The sequence below is a fragment of the Pleurodeles waltl genome, chromosome 9, assembly GCF_031143425.1.
Source record: "Pleurodeles waltl isolate 20211129_DDA chromosome 9, aPleWal1.hap1.20221129, whole genome shotgun sequence".
Taxonomy (NCBI): Eukaryota; Metazoa; Chordata; class Amphibia; order Caudata; family Salamandridae; genus Pleurodeles; species Pleurodeles waltl.
The window spans coordinates 242,538,804-242,553,451 of record NC_090448.1 but is presented as its reverse complement, the minus strand read 5'-3'; the positions used below and the strand labels follow the sequence as shown (position 1 = coordinate 242,553,451).

At 40.1% G+C, this 14,648-nt stretch overlaps 1 protein-coding gene across 1 annotated transcript in view; it reads left to right on the top strand.

The window, feature by feature from the left end:
- Window positions 1–14,648, top strand: part of MKRN2 (makorin ring finger protein 2) — a 227,283-nt gene that overhangs the window by 11,191 nt on the left and 201,444 nt on the right. The window lies entirely within an intron of this gene.

The window sequence follows — 14,648 nt, the reverse complement described above, 5'->3', positions numbered from 1 at the left end:
ATCCCGACTGGACCATCATCATTAGACAAAGTTGAAAGACTAAAACAGCTAAAAAAGAAAAATATAAGAACCTAATTACATGCTCAAGTTCTATTGGAACATCTTAAAAACAACACTATCCCACTAGGATTGCAATTTAAAAATATATCAGTGATTTTTATTTTTGACAAAACTTACCTAAACCAATTTAGTGTTGTGGGCACTAAATACTCTAGAGACTGGTTAGCCTCATCAGTAGAAACAGCATTACGGGTTAGTGAAGTTGAGCTAAAAGAAATTGAGGAGTTGGTACAGGAGATTTCTAATGATAAAACCATTCAATACGCAAAACAACTTTTAGAGAGTGTGAATAAAATCATTACAGAATTCAAAAACCATACTGTTAATCAAAAAATTACTAAAGTTGCAAGAGATATTAAGAATTTCAATTTAACAAACACCTACCCATATTTGAAAGAAGACATTTATAAAAATAATAATCAGAGTACTTTAAATCTTCAGTACCAGACTAGATCCCGGAGAAGACTTATTACATTTTCAGATACATCCTTCAAATTTATAATATACTGGGGCTCAATCTTTTTTTGGCAGAGGCAACCACCAAGAAAGGGGCGGAGGTACTCCGAGACGGCAATTTCAGGAACAAGGGATCTTCCGTACGCGGAGAAGGGCATGCAGACGATGAATGGTAACAAAGATCTCATTCCGATTTAGAATTTGTCCACATATTCCCCTGCTACAACTGAATTCCAAGTAAAGAGCAAGGGATTATCTTTTGTACCACTTAGAAATCAGGACCCTGTCGAGACCAAGACAGAGGTATTAAGATTTCTGCAGAAAATTAGATTAAAAGCTTTTTTCTCCAATTCTCTTGTTGAGACTGAAGTGAACTCTAGTGGATTGAGACCGAAGTCCACCTTCTGCCCAGAAAAAAATTCTATGCCTGCGGAAAAAGCAGTCTTTGAAGATGTAGTATTGAGAGAAATAGATAATCTAAATACAAAAAAGGTTTTCTCCAGGCAGAAATGCACAAAGGCGGAAATGGAGGTGATTTATAGCTTGGCTAATAATCAAGATATCATCATTAAACCAGCTGACAAAGGAGGAGGGATAGTCATGTGGAATAAAGACAAATATGAGCAGGAAGTGATGAGACAGTTAAATAATCAAGATCATTACTGATCAATCAACGAAGATCTTTCCAGGGACCTTCGACATAGAATAGAAATGATTTCAAGGGAGGCTCTTGAAAACAAATGGATATGCAAGAGTGAATTTGATTTTCTTAACAAAAGTGATGGGAGGATGCCCCTTATTTACATGCTACCAAAAATTCACAAAAATTCTGAAAATCCACCAGGGAGACCGTTTCTCTTTGCATGTGGCTCAATTTTGGAGCCATTGGCTCAATGTGTGGATACCTTCCTTAAACCTTTTGTAGTTCAAACTCGGGCATATGTCTGCAATTTGATGGACATTATTAATAAAGTAGAAGGTTCACCATTTAATGAACTTAATCAACTTCTGTTGACCTTCGGTATTGAAGCTCTCTACACAAACATCCCTCAAGATGAAGCTATTGAGATGATCAGATCAGCTTTAGAAACAAGATTACCTCAAATCAACACTCCCACAGAATTTATAACCTGTCTAGCTACTCTTTGTTTAAAGAAAAAAAAATGTATGTCTAAAGTAACCATTTACATACAAACAAAGGGAGTTGCCATGGGCTGCAGCTTTGCACCGGAGATAGCAAATCTCGTAATGGATTTTTCTTTAAAGAAATGGGTGTATGAAAATTCGAATCCCTTCAGAATTAATATCATAAAATGGTTTAGATATATAGATGATATATTCATGATTTGGGAAGGAGATAAGATCGTTTTGACAGCTTTTCATGAATGTCTAAACTAATGCACATTAGACTTTAAGTTCACGATGACTTGTGATGTTAAGGAAATCAGTTTTTTAGACTTATGGATTATATCAAAAGAAGGTTGCTTGGAAGTGAGCTTATATTAAAAAAAACCGACAGATCGCAATACCCTGTTGCATTTTTCTAGTGGTCTTCCTAGAACATTGAAGAAAAATTTACCTTATGGCCAGTTTCTCCGCATTAGGAAGAACAGTACGAATAAAGATGATTATTTTGAAAATCGACCGAGTTGGTGACTATACTGGTTAATAGAGGCTACCCAAAACAAGCATTTTCAATGCAGCGGGTCTTGCGTTTGCTCGAGTTAGAGCTATTAGCACTGTAAGAGGAAAAAAATGCAGCGAGATCGCGCTGCTTGGAAAATAAACAGATAAAGTCGTTCGGACACCATGCTGAAAACATCGAGCCGCATATGTTTTTAGTAGTTTACCGGTGCTGTGTAGGTGGGCTAAATGAAAGCAAGCAGATTTTAAAAGCCCCCAAACCAATAAAAGTGACTGACGTGACATGGGCGTGGTTGGAAGCCCAAAGAGAGATTACAGAATGGGACGGAGCCCTTTGCGCTCGCTAATAAAAACCAGTAAAAGCAGCATCCATAAGAGCATGGTTTACAACTAGAGAAACTTTATTGACTCCCAAACAAAGACACCCCTTTGACCTGTGTCATTACATATAGTCCTAAACCAAACAAAATAAGATCTATTATTGAAAGAAATTGGAGAATCCTAAGCGTATTATCCATTGAGAAACCTTTGTTTGCTTTCAAAAAAGCACAGAATTTACGTGCACATTGGGTTAAAGCAGCAGTTTACCCTGCCCGTGTTTAGTGGCACCCGGCAGGACATGCTCAATCCTATTTATTTTTAGCCTGCCACTATTACCAGACCTTTTTACCCATTTCTCCCCAAACTATTGCCACTTACCTGACTTTTTCTTTTCCTTTTGCTCATTTTCACTTATTGTTTGTGTGTTTGGCTGTTATTTTTACTCTTTTCGGGCGTTCCGTTTCCACCCGCCATTTTGATTAGCGGTCTAGTTGTTGGCAACTACTCTAGATGTCCAATATAAACGGACCTATGCGCCGAGCACACAAGGTATGTGTTTTTGCCCTAAACTAAGCCTCACTGTTATTTTATTTTTAATCGGCCACTGTGTTTATTAAAGACCTTTTTTTAAAATTACCTTTTTACATTTTAGACTGCCGTTTTTAGGACCTCCTCTCACTGCTGGTGCCCGTGTTTAGAGGCACACGGCAGGACTTGCTCAATCCTATTTATTTCTAGCCTGCCACTCTTACCAGACCTTTTTACCCATTTCTCCCCAAACTATTGCCACTTACCTGACTTTTTCTTTTCCATCTGCTCATTTTCACTTATTGTTCGTATGTTTGGCCACCATTTTTTCTCTTTTCGGCCGTTCCGTTTCATCCCGCCATTTTGGTTAGCAGTCTAGTTGTTGGCATCTACTCTAGTTGTCCAATATAAACGGACCTAAGCGACGAGCGCTCAGTGGACATGCCGCTGGCGCGCCTAAGGCAAGCCCGTCTGAGCCAGTTCGTGCCCGGAAGAGACCAGAGGCCAGATATGCTGTCGGTAGGGACTCAAAAAGGTTTGTTTACTCGCGCTCACAGTTGTTGTCCTATAACAACACTTTCTTAGATACAGTTCACGCTATCTGCTCTCCTGTCTCTGGGAATTGGGCATACCATAACTGCACCTGGACTCCTTCCCTTGACCTTCCACCCCCCTCTACTGACATCGATGGACACCTGGGTAACTTTTTTCTGGTCAACTGTCGCTCTCTATCAGCACACAGTCTACATATTTTTTCACTACTCGAAGAATGTCATCCTGACGTCCTGTTCCTGATGGAAACATGGCTCAACAACAACTTTTCTCCAGAAGTAGTAAGGTCTCTACCTCAGGATTATTTAATCAGCCGCCTAGACAGACCCCATGCAAGGGGCAGAGGCATTGCAATTATCCACAAGAATTCCATTAAATGCTCGACCACTTCACTAGATATTCCCGATTGTGAAAGTCTATTTTTTTCTTTAACCCTTAACGCCACATTCACTTTCTCTGGAATACTCATCTACCGTCCCCCTGGCCCCTATAGTGGCTTTGTACAGGCCTTGCCAGACCTGATAGCTGATATCTCTAGCAAAACATCCAATTTTACCATACTTGGAGACTTTAACATCCATGCATATGACATACACTCCTCGGCTGCTAAAACCCTTCTCTCCAACCTGGCGTCACTTGACCTGACTCAGCTTATTACAGGCCCCACCAATATTAAAGGGCGTACCATAGATCTAGTTATTAGTAATCTTCCCAATCTTTTCTTCAATACCTCTCTTCCTCCGATCTGGACAGACCACCACCTACTGGCATTTTTTCTACCGGGTGGGCTCTCTCTTCCTCACTTAAAACCCATAAAGTCAACTTCCCGCCAGTGTTCTAAATTGGACCCCAGGGAATAGCAGGACTCTCTTCACCTCCTATCCTCCAAATATGATGAATCCAGCATGGGTCTCATAGAAGATTTTAATAAGTGGGTTTCTACCTCGTTAGACACTCTTCTTCCAGTTAAGACGACTATCAGAAGGACTAATCACAAGGCTAAACCCTGGTTCCCCTCCCAACTCTCTGAACAAAAGAAAGAGTGTGAGAAGCTAGAAAGACGGTGGAGAAGAGATTACACTGCCACCTCTAAAAAAACAATATAGGACAGCCATTAGAGCCTACCACGACGGAATTAAATCAGCTCAATCCTCATTCTACAGCTCTAGAATAGAACAATCTGCCAATTCCCAGAAAGAGATCTTTATGATCTTCAAAGAACTTACTCACATCGTCTCTGCTGAGTCACCTATAGAGCCTTCCATGACCCATAGCAATACTTTAGCTGATTTCTTAAAAAAAAAAAAAAGATTAATGACATCTATTCTTCTTTCCCGGTTACTCCCAGCCAACAATCAGACTGCTACCCTAACAAGGACCATCAAGTCTCTACGGTCTCACTTGCAGTCTTTCAACCTTTGACTGAGGCACTTGTTGAACACTACCTGCACTCTACTCCCCTCGACCCCGCTCCTCCTTACATTCTAACTTTGGCCTCCAACATAATATCTCCTATACTGACTAATACTCTCAACCATGTCTTAAACTATGGATCCTTACCTCAGTCTAGACCCCAGCATAGTACAGAATCAGCCTTACTAGCGGTCATGGAGAACGGCCGCCGGCATGCAGCCATTATTTTGTTAGACCTAAGTGCCGCATTCAACAATGTGTATCACAACATTCTCCTTCAAAGACTCTCCGCTATAGGAATTGAAGGCACAGTACTGAGCTGGCTCTCCTCATTCCTGAAGGACAGAACGTTCCAAGTCCTCGATCGTTCATTTCTATCTAATACCTGCTCCCTCACCTGTGGCGTCCCTCAAGGCTCCTCATTGAGCCCTACTCTTTTTAATGTTTATCTTGCCTCTCTAGCTAAAGTGGAGGAACCCCATGGTCTTTCTTCGGTCTCATACACTGATGACACTCAGTTAGTAGTATCACTCTCACACACCGAATATACTTCTAAATCGAATCTCCCATCCTGTTTGGCGGATATAGTCAGATGGATGACGGAATCTTAACTCAAGCTCAATTATGGGAAATCGGAAGTAATGATTGTAGGCAATTCTGCCCTTTCCAACTCTCCTACATTGCTTCCAGAGGATTTAAAAATTCTCCCACCTCCTAAAGACCATATAAAGAGCCTCGGTTTTTGGCTTGACCCCCGGCTTACGATGGAAAGATCTCCTCATCCTGCTTTGGCCTCTTAAGAACCATGAGGAACATTCTCAAACTCCTGCCTTTCCTCACCAGAAGACTTCTTATCCAGGCTTTGATATTCTCACATCTGGATTATGGCAATTATCCTTAGTTCCCCTGGCTATGTCACAAGGAGACTACAGGTAGTGCAAAATGCAGCCGCTCGTCTACTTAAAAACACACCTAGATATACATCAGCCAAACCTGCTTTAGCTTCTCTCCACTGGCTTCCTATAAAACAGCGGATCAACTTTAAGACCCTATGTATGACTCATAAAGCCCTTTATAACAAGGTCCCCAAATTCCTCAGGCAAAATATCTCATTTTATGTCCCAGCAAGACCTTTGAGGTCCTCGGCTGCCCTGTTAACTGCACACCTCGGGAAGTCCCTCCCCCTAGAGCTCCGACAAGAAAACTTAGAATTACCTTTTCCTAAAAAATTGAAGACGTTTCTATTCTCATTATAGACTCCTTTACTGGGTCTTACTCTGGGCTCTGACCTACCTTTTAGCGCTGGGAGTCCTTCTGGTAGCCATGCGCTCTATAAATTTCTTAAACTAAACAGTACTCCATGTAGTACATGCCAAAGAGATGGACGATCTATATCCACAAGTCTGACTAGAATGAAGGCAAGACTAATTGAAAAATATAGAACAGCAAGACATGGCCTAAATGATTTGGATGAAATGTGGGCTTTGATCTAAAATGTTTCATCTCTATACCTTTTGATATTGGACCAATGTATTTTGTATTGATTATCTTGCGAGCGGTTCATGGATGAAATATGGGCCTTGAGTTAAAGAGATTTATATCTATTCCTTCTGATATTAGACCAATGTAATTTGTATCGATTGTCTTGCAGACGGTTCCTAGGTTGTATCTCAAAGATCGGTCCCAGTAACTTTATTCAGAATAATATCTCCTCCTCCTTTTGATTTGTGATGATAATATGAACACAAATGTGTAAATAAGGTATCTTTTGGTTTAGAGGTAAATCGCTTGTTTTGTGAGATTATATGTAGTTTGTGAGCATAAGATTTGAAAGCACGTTAGGGTATACTCTCCTTTTGAATAGAGAAAGTTTCCTTTCTTCACAATAGTTGCCGAAAAGATTAGCAATGTCCTGATAGGTGTGAAGTCCTAAAGAAGTGCTTGAGGTTATTGATTATTATTATATATATATATATATATATATATATATATATATATATATATATATGATGATCGGTGTTCCAAAACAGAACACATTCCAGGAAATAAAAGCTGTGTTGGAGCAGGTGGCTCCGATGGTTAGGTTTTGTTACACCTTTATGTAACCAGATCGGGCTTTAATGACACATATTTCTGGTTGGGTCTTTTTGCTAAGCGAGTTCTGAGACACACAGAGGCCGACTGGAAGGTACTCATGCGGGAAGCTGAAAGGTTACCGGGCATAAAACAACGCTTTACAAAATGGAAATATGCAGCACGATGCTCTGTTGAGATAAAAGTAAGTCCTCAATGACCAAAGTGCGAGAAAGTCGCCAGTTTGGGGTTTAATAGAAAATCTTCTTTCCCTACAACTCGATTTTTGTATTTGTTTAGTTTTCAGGAAGGAGAGGCTTTGTTTGGTCAAGCTTCAGTCTGGTCAAGAGGCAAGGAGTACAGGTAGATACATTGATTTTCAGGTATGGGGATACCAGCTTTGGTAGCGTTTTCTACCTGAAAGCAAATGCTCCCATAAGATGGTAAGCACTGAGGGTGCTTTTACATTTAATATCACCACGTAGTTGAGCATGTCAATCACGAGGGCATGAATGAGGTCCGGTTGTGGAGACACCATAGAGTGGTTTTTAATTTTTTTATAAAATTCCTCAAGTTGGAGGTTTTTTTTTAGGTCCACAAGTTGTTTCGTCTGGTAATGTATTTTGTTTGTATTTATTAGGTACCTCTCTTTCCGCTAGTCCTGATGAGGCCCGTACTCGAAAGGGCCGAAACGCGTCAGCCTTTTGTAGAATAAGCGAGGTTGCGGGAAAATATATATGTCCTATAAGGATTTTTGAACACATCTTTCTCTTAATAATAAGGATAAAAATAAAGAGGACATAAAAATGTGTCAGACAACGCAATCATCTCTATGATGTGGATTTATGGCGTAAATAATTGAGATAACCACACAAGTTGGAAACAAGGAGAGGAGCAAAGGACCATATGTTTTATTGAACTTATCATTTGTTTGTTTATATGTTGATTTGGCTATCTTTGTTGGAGTGAAATACAATAAACTAAGAGCTTTGTAATTAAATTGCAGTCCCAATGGTTGATTTATAGTTTCATTGGTTGATATTAAGAATTATATTTTTCCCTACTATTTGACCCTTTCGATTGTATGCTTCAATTCTTCCCAGGTATAGTGGGGTTCACAGGGTAGACCCCTTCATTTTTGCTACTTTACTGTCATTGATGGCATTCTGCTCTTCCACGGGGAGTGTGTTGGCACACAAAGTAGTTTTGTTCAGTCCTAGTAGCTACTGTGGCAATGTGTGCTTTTTGAAACAATTTAGTTTTGCTTTTTGCCAGTGTTTGTTACAATGGTGAGCGCCTGGCAGCTCCCACAACAATAAAGATTTATAAAAGCAATGTCAAAACAAGATACACATTGACAAAATGAAAAGATTGACCACCAGTGTTGGATCAGTTGACTGTGCCAATGCTTGTTTATTGTCATGTTTCCCATATTCTTATTGAATCTGGTTACAGTGATTTTCAATTATGAATATTTTGCAGAAGTACTAGCATGCATCAACATATTTACTAAATGATACTTCGAAGAAATGGTACCTAAAATTTCATAGCAATTTAGCAAACCATGTTTTTCCTACTTGCATTTTCAATCTGAGCATTTTTTTTAAACCATCAATAAAGAATCATCAATGCTTATGAGTTTCTGCAAACATTTGCATGTAGTAATCAAAGAGCATTCTGGGAGCATTATAAGTAGCCTCATATTATAAAACATTTCAAACATGTGCGTACACATTTTTTTATTGGAACCACTGTCAGTAGTTCAGTGTGAGCTTACAACATTGTTTACGTTTATTTATAGTGTTAACCCTACTAATAAAGGCTTTGCATTAATGAACCATAAATAAATACAGGTTTCAACAGCATTAACGTATGGACACAAATATTACCTCAACTGCAGGCAATTCTCTTCCCTGTACACGTGCCACCAAAGGGTTAGTACAGCAGGGAAGTTAGGCCTACTTGCCCCAAGGACAAAATAAACATAAAAATGTGTTGTCCCGGACCCCTAACAGTATGTCCTGGGCGTCGGACTATGAATCATGCCCACTTACATGTCCACAGCATTATATTGTCTTAACTCAAAAGATCATGTGAAAAATTGACAGTTCTTTGAAAACTGCATTATTTGACTCAGTTTCACTTTATATTACTCCTTGGTTCTATACTTGTGGCATATCGTATCAGTATATCAATGATGTTTTTGTATAATATAGGGACATCATTGGTTACAGCACTTCTAGTGCAATGAAAAACTGACAGGGGGCTCTTAAGCATCACAAAACAATATTATGGGGCATGTGGCCAAATATGTATCAGGGTGTGGCATGAGAAGTGTAAGTAAATAAAGGTTCATTATAAGAGATATAGCTTTTATAACTAAGGGAGTGCCCCAGAAACCGCACATTATTTGACATTGATAGTGAATGCACAACCAGTGCTGTGAGACATTTTGACAAAATACATGCATCATGCGTATCTCTTTTCAGGTTAACTTGTCTAAGTTAGCAGAACAGTCACATAATAAAAATAAAAAACAAGCATTTACAATGCAACGGGTCTCGCGTTTGCTCATGTTAGAGCTGATCGCGTTGTAAACTCCTAACCCGACTTTTCACCTATTGGGCAAAAGTGCATTTATGTACATAACCCGAAAAAGTGAAATTAACTATCTAAAGCGCTCGACTTCTGCCAAGCGAGATCGCGCTCGTAAATTAGAGAAAAAGAAGTCCACGAGCCCGATGGAAAACAGCGAGCCTCGCATGTTTTCTGAACTTGGTCGCTGCACTCGAGGAGGGCTAGCCACCGGAAAAGGCATGACGTATGCGTGCCTTCGACTAATGAAAGCAAGCAGATTTTATTAGGCAAGCCCATGAACCAATAAAAAACACTGACGTAAAGTTGACAGGGCTCCGAGCCCTTTTCTAAATACAAAAGCGTCTCGCTGCGATATGCATGCGTGAGCGCATGCAACGCAGGCTTGACCCTAAAAAGCAATGATCCAGGCTAACAGTTTTAAGAAAGTGGTTATAGGAAAACTGAGGCTCAGTGAAGCACATATGACAAATTTCTGTGTTGCAAGAAAAACATTCAATATTCACTACACCTACAAGCATTAATGTGTACATGTGTACCCTGACTGTTTGCATCCATTTGCTAGTATTGTACTTTTATGTGGTGCAGGCTCTGTGCAATATATTGGTTGTAAGGAGAGCGATTGTTTGTATTTAGCAAATCCCTTGAAAGCCTTTTCTACGCCTCCCAGATACTGGTCAAGGTACTCCTTGACTAAAGTCTATACAGTATGTTTCAACCCTTGATGGACTGATTGTAGGTCTTTGTAAGAAAGGAGATCTATCAGGAGGATGGTCTAAACATTTTGTACTCTTAGTAAGGGATGTGCTTGTTCCTGGATGGTCTAGGGATTGTTGATCAAAAAGTTTCCCATATCTCTATAAGACATCCTTCGTAGGCTACTGAACATCTGAGCTGTGGGAAACAGGGACAGATATTATGTGGTAATGTTAAAACTTGGTGACCACATCTCAGTGTCATCAGATGCATGCTAATAAGTCCTAATAGGAACAAACGTCCTGTGCATTTGTTAGGAACATAGTCATATTTTATGTATTCTGCTGCCTGTAAAATACGCAAGTGTCATATATTCAGACTCTTCTTTGGTGAAAAATGCTGTTTTCATCAAGCCATTCATATGCCGGGGTGAGAGAGTGAATGTTCAGACCTTTCTTTCTGCCCAAAGATAAGGATGGTGCATGAAAGACTGTAATCATCAGTATGGCATGTGACATAAAGGCACAAGCTGCCCCGGTTTCTGCCTGTTGATTCAAGTGGTAGTTGTGTATACCTTCAACACACAGTGGTTTGGTAGTAGCACCGTCTGCAGCAATTTCAGTGTGGTCTGGCATCTAGTCAACTACTTCATCCTGGGCGCTGCCGGTCTACCGTACGCTGGGAATTGTTGTTCTGCTCATGATCACATCTGGTAGTCTTACTGGGCATCAATGGACAGATTGTGGCTAATTTTTTTTTTTTTTTATTTTTTATTTTGAAGGAGTGGGTAGAAGCCTGCATGGAGGTCCTTTTTAGATCCTTCAGGGTCCACTAGTAGATGGCCATTTGTTTAAAGAACACTCTTTTTCTGTAGTTCAAATGTGTTTTATTATTTTCAAGAGGTAACATATACACTTACCTACAGCCAGTAAGGCATAACCCGGAGGGGTGATGGAAGTAGGATGGAGCGAGCACCGGATGTGGGGGTAACATGTAGGAAAAGGAGAAATTGGTACAGTTCTGACCAGAAGGAGAAATCCCTTCACCCCTGTGTTAGTCAAGTTGAACAGGATTTGGTGTAATAAGAGTGGGGGTCTGTGCAGCCACCCCCACAGATCCATCACCTGCGTGACTCACTTGGGTTCCTTGTGTAAGCTGGAGAATTTGGAGGTAGATAGGGCAGGAGGATTCACAGAATTTATGTGCCAGAAAGCGGATACATGAACCCCATATTTTGTCAGAATAAAGTAGCCTGGTTTACAGAGAGCAGTCAGTTTTTCTACTGCAAGGACATCCCATAATTTGTGCATCCCAGGCCTCGGAAAATTGATTCACCCACTCGCTATGACAAATCATATTTTATCCGGTCAAGCTATTTTTAGGAACTACTTGCCCCTTCTGGCAAGTTGACTGAAAACAAGTGTTCTGTTCAGTCAGAAAGTGAAGGAGAAATAAAGACACCTTTGAATCTTGTCACATTTGCTCTGTTTTTAGAGACTGAAGTCAGAAGTCATTTAGTTTTCTTACAATTACTTTACTTTCTTACTGCAGAGTTCCAGGATTCTATAAGGTGAACCTTCTGACCTGATGAACAGTGTGTGAAATGAAGGACTGTAGGATGTCAGGGTTTTCTTAACACACAACATTTAAATAACTAAGTCAACTGTACAAACATTTAAAAATATATTTCATTAGTTGTGAAAGCACATTTTATGTACTTCTGTGTGATTTAATAGGATGAAAACAAATCAGAATACTTTATTTAGTGATGTGCAAATGATCAGTATGTTTTCTGAAACCCAGTTTTCACAGATTACTGTTAATACACTGTTGTTTTATCAGTAAAGCTGCACCTTAGTGGGAAGGTTTTTGGACATTTCTTGGAAATTTATTGTCTGTAAATGACAGTGCACTAGCACATCATGCCTTAGTAATATATTTATTAAAGGTTAGTGTTTAAGCATAAACTAAGAAACACTCCTCTTGATGGGAATGCTTTTAGTAAACAAAGCGGCAAGTAATGGATTATGTGTACTGTGTATGTGGGCTAGATTATTTTAATACATGTAGCAAATGTTTAGTCTATTTAATCAAACAAAAGAGTTTTTTTTTGTACATCAGAAATGCTAAACTCACATGTTTGAAGGTGCACTCATATGTGAGAATGATGAAAAAGGCGACCCTGTAAAATAAAATATTTGCCAAGGATCACACAATTTGAGACCTGTTTATGGGTCAAGTACATTACAGTTAGGTTGAGTGGATTATTAAATTTACCAGACCTGCTGGTCTAGTAAAAGTTGTATGATTTTTCGAGGCCTGCTTCCAGTTGGTATGAGCAGGGATAGAGTAAGTGCCCCATTTGGTGGTGTTTGCCTGTTTTACTGTGAAAAAAAGCCATTTTAATGGCCCATCCCTTCTTGGAGCCCAAGGGGTAAATTTGTGCGTTCAGTAGTCCCAACAGTATGTATATGGGCAAGTCTGGGATGTCGGTGTTAAACATCTCATTGTTGTCCTAGGGCACCGCCTCCCAATACCATGTGAGCTTGGGGCATCGCCAAAGTAGATGCATCAAGGTGCCATTTTGACCCCACTTGCACCAACTGGTGTCCTTGCTTCCAACTTTCCATCTCGCTACCCTTGCTGAAGTATAGTACCAATAGTGTGTGACCCCGAGTAGTGCTTCTTGTCCTGCAGCGCTGCGGGACGAGCACTCGTTTTTGAATGTTCATATGAAGTTTCTTCCTTGTGATCCCGTTGACTGGCCTCACCACCATTGTGCTCGAGTTGTCTATGCCACATACACTTGTACTTAGCAGAAAAATGGTCTCCTGGGGTCCCTTTTCTCATCGTTCCCACAAATCATCACCCAGCTACCATCAACATATTTATTTTCTGGCAGCCCAGGCTGTAGTAATGCCTAGGCAGAGGTGGAGGCTGTGGGTTTTGAATGGAATGTCAGCAGAGCTACCACCTTTGTTTAAGGCAAAGTCTGCACTCCTAAATACACCTTTGCAAAAAGAGAAACGCCCCTTTCTAGCACCATTTCCACCTGTGGGGCATACATACAGAGTTGAATGCATGACCCGTTTTCTGCAATTCTTTTTTTTATTTTTTTCTTCTTTTTCTTAACATGGAACCTGCTACCAGATTTTCTGTAAATAGCAGTATTTGCTGTAATAGATCAAGCTTTGATGGATGAATAGCTGAGTTAAGGCAAAAAGAATAAGATAATGGATGGAATGCTTGAATTAATCTCAGCCATGGCCAATTGCCCGGGGCAACATCCCAATCCAAAGTGTTTTTTGCCCACAATGTCACTATGCCAGCCATATGCAAATCAGTCTTTACCCTGCTATAATGTGAAAAGTACAGCCGAACTTCCAAGATAAGTCCTCCGTGAATCAGAACTCAAGCAACGTAGAGCCAAGCAATACATGGCTGAAGAGCCCTAACTAGGGCAAAACCGATCTAAGGTTGCTTGTATTCCGGTTCAGGGGGGACCTGGCCTGGCAATTCGGATGGACTGTTCCCATGAGGAGCAGGGTCAAGACTGATGTGAGTAGATAAGAATGCTTAGTCACTTTAACATGCCTGCTGCATTAATCTGTGTACATCAAGCAGGTTTAATCTTCCAATACTATTAATGTAGCTAAAATGGTTAATGTGCTTGTTGCAGAGCACAGCATGTAATCTTTAGGTCAAATGTTTGAATCCTGTTAAGAGGTTATTGTGGATTCATGCTTCTGAGAATCAACTGTAACCTGAACTTTGCTAGTTGTAATCTTGGTACAGTTGCACAGGTAATTTTGTTTGTGTTCTGTGCAACGTACATGGCTATTATTAGTATATGTGCTTACCTAGATCTACATCCATTTTATATCAAGTGCATTCAGTAGTTATTTTCTGGGATTCCTTTGATGTAGCACATATTTAAGCAATTGCTTCTTTTAAGAAGACATTATAGTGTTTTTCCTGCTTGAGAAAGTGTACCTCTTTCATGTCTCTGGGTGTCTCTTGGTCATCGTATAAATTGCAGCAGAATGTATTATAGAATGCCTGTGACAGCACCCCTTTGTACTCCTGTAGTGGTATTCCCCACTCCTAGCTATGACCGTACCCCAAATACAACTGACAAGGGCTGGTAACTCATTGTCATCAAATGTAGTGATTCAAAAATATTGTTGGAGACCTGAAGCTTTTAAGTTACTGGTAAATCTCCTGACTGACAGCAACCTTAAGTTTGGAGGGAAGGAAAAATCTGCGTGCGCTTAGAGACCATGCATGTCCATGATTTAAGGCAATGTTTA